At 36.6% G+C, this 5,537-nt stretch overlaps 1 pseudogene; it reads right to left on the bottom strand.

Moving 5' to 3' along the window:
• Positions 1-920: 920 nt before the first annotated feature.
• Positions 921-1,446, bottom strand: LOC123233928 (annotated as a pseudogene).
• Between the last annotated feature and the right edge of the window lie 4,091 nt (positions 1,447-5,537).

Below are 5,537 nucleotides of genomic sequence, written 5' to 3'. Positions count from 1 at the left end.
GATCAACCCCGATGTCACAGTGCAAAGAAAGGGGTGTCCAGGGTTATCTTCACAGGCTTCTCAGTGGCCTATGAGATCCAGGGAATAATATATGGGAAACCAGGGCACTCTGATGAAGATAGTTTGCAGGAAAATTACTCTGCAATAAAGGAGCCTGACTTGCACCTGCTCACCCCCTTCTCCTCCCCATATGGCCCCCTCCACCCTCAGTGCAGACCTTGAGAAAGCCAAAACTCCAGGAAGGAATCCATTTGACATTGGTTGGTTGGTGGGCCAGGTATGGCGACTCTGGCTATATTTCTCAGGAAGGGATCCAGGGACAGATTTTACGGTCCAACAAGTGAAGAGAAATTGCCACCTTCACCAGTTGGGCCAAACAGAGGCATCTTTGCTGGACCCTGAGAAATTAGCATCAGTGCTGCCTCAGCTCCTCCATAACAGTTTGATTGGTCCATGATTCAAATGAGAAGAGGCTAGAGAGCACGTCCCCACCTTCTTAGGTAGCTTCCTGAGCTAAAAACAAGATTTTATAAAGGTTTCCCTCAGACTGACTCAGCACATTAGTTGGTTTTCCTACTCAAATATCTTTCCTTTTGCTCAGTACATATGAAAAAGCTACAGGAGCACATAGTAAATGTTCAGTAATACCTAATTTCTCATGTGACTGCTTCTGTGCCTCTGACAACTTTAGAGAAATTAGTCACTGAATGTAAAATAGGTAAACAATTAAAAGAATACATCTTCTCTCTATGTTGCTGGGTATCATAAAAAGGAAAAAGCAGCAGAGACAAAAAGGAATTAAGATAGAGAAAATGTTCACTGGGATTTGGGAGAAAATCAGAGACCTTGAAAATAAAATTGTAAGTCTTACTCTTTTCCTGTTATTGTAACTGGGCTCCTTGAACTGGATATTCTTGACTTCAATCTCTGTCATTCTCCACAAGAACTCTCTGAAGGAGGAGGTTTATGTCTGCTCTCTCACTCCTCTCCCTCACTGTGCCTCTTGCACAGTAATACATGGCTGTGTCCTCAGCTTTCAGGGAATTCATCTGCAGGTGTAGCAGGCTGTTGCCATTGTCCCTGGAGATGGTGAATCGGCCTTTCACAGAGTCTGCATAGTTTGTGCTACCTCCACCATTACTATATGCGACCCACTCCAGCCCCTTCTCTGAGCCTGGCGAACCCAATTCATGTGATAGTCTTTGAAGGTGAATCCAGAAGCTTTGCAGGAGAGTTTCAAGGATCCTCCAGGCTGTCTCAGGTCTCCCCCAGACTCCACCAGCTGAATATCACAATGGACACCTGCAAGCAAAGAGTCATTAGAGACAAGAGACCCAAATCTATGACTTCAAAGAATTGTTTTCCTCCTCCAAACTCCAAGTAACAAAAATTAAAACTACCTTGCAAAATAGTCAGAATGAAAATCACTTTTAGTCCAAATCCCATGGTTTAGGCTGTGCAGTGTCAGTCCTTAGGAGGGAAAGACCATGTGAGAAGAAGCTCCTCTCCCAGAGCAGCAGACACAGGTTTTGTGCTGGGTTCATGCCTAGAGGGAGGAGCCCAATTTGCATATCTTTAATGAGAAGAAGAGCAGCTGCCTCCCACTGTGATGATGCCCCTCCCTGAGCTAAAGAAGTTGAAACTCCCTTTGTTTGTTCTAAAGCCCTGAGGAAGGCTGGTGACATGGGGAACCCAAGTGTCATTGCTAGGACTCAGTGTCTATTCTCCATCACTCCAACTGATCCATTCTCAATTTCTGTGTTCCTGATATTTTCTCAGCTTACCCAATACTATTTCTGATTAGGAAATTAGCTCACCCTTTATTTCATTTCTGATCTTCAGTACAGAATGAATTGACCTCATGATTTCATTTATTCTTTTTAGGATTTCTGGGTCTGGTCTTAGATGTCTCTGCTTACTTATGGTGCCACATTTTGCTTATTCTCTTTGCAACTGAATTTCATGTGGCTTATTGATCAATCTTCAAATGACTAACTTTATAGAGTGAGGGGAAAATAAAATTTACCTGGAAGAACTGAGAAGAATCTCAAGGGAAATATCAGGTAAAATGAGAAGGGAATCACACTAGTAGTCCCAGATTTCAAATTATATTACCAAATAGAGATCAAAATCATTTGATAATGTTTAAAAAATAAGAAAGTTTCATAAATCCAGGTGTTAAGAAAATACAAAATAGCATAGAGTTCTGTGAAACCAAAGACTCAGAATTCTGCATTAAATGAAGTGGTACACTTCATAAAGCGAGTCTGGACAGACAGAAGTTTAGATTAATGGAATCAATATTAATTTTTATAATTGTATACTGGAGAGGACTGTTTCCAAGGGAAAATGCACTGGACTGAAATTACAAAGCAGTTTTTATAGCATACAAGATACAAAACCAACTATGTTCATTAATGAGACATAACCTTGATGAAGTAAGCAACCCTTATCATTTAGGAGCTATTTTAGTAGCGTGGAATTCAGTACATTTCCCTGTATATTTTATCGTGTACTGTGAGTGTGTGAAACAGAGTTACTTTCTCATGGATCCTGGCTATTGTTTGGGTTCTGAGCTGACTGACCTTCACAGGAAAACTCATTTCTGTTTTTTACTTTCCCTAGGGAAAAACGAGTTTTCTGGTCAATAACTTATATTACCTCACTTCATAAAGACTCACTATTTGATAAAACTGCCTTGAAATTCTGACACCTGATTGGGTGTTCCTATCTCATCTTGATTGCCACTAATTGACTTGATCTCAATATTATTTTCCTATAGGTATAAACATCTTCCTTTTTTCTGACTTTACCCAAGTTGTTACTTTTGGGGCAGCTTGGTGGTCCTCTACTCTCAGGAGTTTACTCTTACCCCTGGATACCCAAATAGCTTTAACCCTACTACAACTCATAACTTCCAAACCAATATAATACCAATAACCTCAGTTTTCCCAAAATAGGGAGCACTAGACCTTTTAAAAATCATCAGTTCATAGACACCCTGCTAATTTCTAGTTCTTTATTACAAGAAGGGCTACATTAACCAGAAAGCAGAGTGGTGGGGCACAACTCAGTTTGTGGGTGGGGGCCAGATACGAAATGCAATCTTGAGGGGCAGAAACTGCATGTAGTCTGGGAGGCAGACAAGTCACAGGATCCCTAAAAAGTTCATCATTACTGGTCTATGTAACATATATTTTTTAATGTTGATTTGTCTTAAATTCTTAAATTTGTAGGCATATATATACGTATATATATATATATGTATATATATATATATATATATATATATTTCAAAGGCTGTAAATCATTATTCTTAATTATTTATTTACCCACCCATCCCAAATTACATGTAAAATCACATTCCAATATTTTAAAAATAATTTTTGAGTCTTAAATCCTTTCTTCCTCCCTCCATTCCACTGCACATCTCCCATCCGCCCACTGAGATAGGAATCAATCTCATATAGATTTTAGATGTGTCATTGTGTAAAATATTTTTGATATTTTTCTGCTGTTGTGAAAGGAAAATAAAATGAAAAAAATAAGAAAAAAATGAAAAAGTTTTCTTTGGTCTACATTCAGAATCCATCAGTTCTTTCTCTGGAAGAAAAAAAAATTTTTTTTGTTTTTGTTTTTTGTCCTGAGTCCTTTGGAATTGGAATTGTTTTAAATCATTGTATTGTTGAAAATAACTAAATAATTTGCAGGTGTTCATTTTACACTTTTCCTGTCACTGTGTACAATGTCCTCCTGGTTCTGCTTGCTTCTCTATATGCTGTTACCTTCTCTTCTGCTTCTTCTGTTCATGTAAGTCCAAGTTTTTCTGATCTCCTCCTGCTTATCATTTCCTACAAAACAATAGCATTCCCTTATAGTCATAAACTTAGAGCTTACTCATCCATTCTCTATTAGAATAGTGTCCTCTCACTTTCCATTTCATTTCTCCACAGGAAAAAAGAGCTGCTTTAAATTTTTTTTACAAATGGATCTTTCACTTTTTTGTTTTTATCTTTTGGGGATTCAGAGAAATGGCATTACTAGGGCAAAGGGTAAATGCTATTTTATGTAGCCCTTTGGACATATGTCCAGATTTCTCTCCAGAATGGTTGAATCAGTTCTCAACTCCACAACAGTTACAACTGTTTTGCACTCCATGTTTTGCCATTATACTTTTTTGTCATAATAGTCAATCTGATAGATAATTTGCACTTCTCTAAATAATAGTGATACAGAGCATAAGTATAAAGACCTATAATTATTTTTTTCTGAGAACTACTTGTTCATATCCTTTGACCATATATCAATTGGTGATTCACTTGTATTCATATATATTTGACTGATTTTCCTATGTAATAGGGCCTTTAGGAAAGATACTTCTATACATTTTTGTACCATTATGGTTTTTGTCTATCATTCTTCATCCTGTTTCCCCTTGTTTAGTTGCTGAACACCACATCCCCAAAATTGTCCTCTTTTCTATCATCCCCAAACACCTTCTCTTATTTTCCTTCCCCTCCTACTTTCCCGTAGATTTCTATACTGAATTGATAGTGTATGTTTTTCCCTCATTGAACTAATTCTAAAGAAAGTAAAGTTTCATGTACTCTTCTCCCTACTCTCCCATCTTCTCTTCCAATGTAAATATTCTTTCATCCCTCTTTTATGTGTGATAATTTAACCCCATTCTATTTTTCCTTCCCCCTCCTCACAACGATTTCCTCTTTCTCAAGACTTATGTAATAAAAATATTAATCAACAAGGGTGCATTGAAAAACAAATTAAACATTAAATGGAAACCAAATAATCAAATTGTTCAAAATGGGTGGGTCCAAGAAAAATTATAGAAACAGTCAATTAAAGAGAAAGATAATGAAGATACAACTTATCAAAATTTACAGGGTACGGCCAAATCAACACTTGGAAAATATACATCAGCGAATACTTTTAGCAAAAAAAAAAAATAGAGGAAAAGCAGATCAATGAATTGGACATGCAACTAAAAAACTAGATAAAGAACAAAATTTTTAAATTCACATAGAAGGCTAAATTGGAGATACTAAAAATCAGAGAAGAAATTAATAAAATTGAAGTTAAGGGGTCTATTTCTTGAAAAAAAACAGATATGGCAATGTTTAATTTGATTCTAATAACAAAAGAAGAAAATATAATTATCCAGGATTGTTCTGAGGGACTTATGAAAAAGTGTGCTACCCACCTCCAGAGAAAGAACTGTTGGAGTAGGAATGGAGATGAAAACAAATTAATTTTCACTTTTTTATTTGGGTATATATTTTGGCATTTTGATTTTATGAGATTATTCACTTACAAAAATGAATAACATGGAAATGTGTTTTGCATGATAAAATAGAATTGCTAGCCAGTTCTTGGAGTGGGGAGAGAAGGATGAACAGAAATAACATGGATAATATAACTTCAGAAAACTTATTTGGAAATTTTTTGCTACATGTGATTATCAAAGAAAAAAAATATAAAACCTGGCTGTGTCCCTATATCACCTTGGCTGCTACTGCCAC

This window comes from Gracilinanus agilis, chromosome 2, assembly GCF_016433145.1.
Source record: "Gracilinanus agilis isolate LMUSP501 chromosome 2, AgileGrace, whole genome shotgun sequence".
In the NCBI taxonomy this organism is placed as follows: Eukaryota; Metazoa; Chordata; class Mammalia; order Didelphimorphia; family Didelphidae; genus Gracilinanus; species Gracilinanus agilis.
This window is presented reverse-complemented; position numbering and strand designations above follow the sequence as displayed.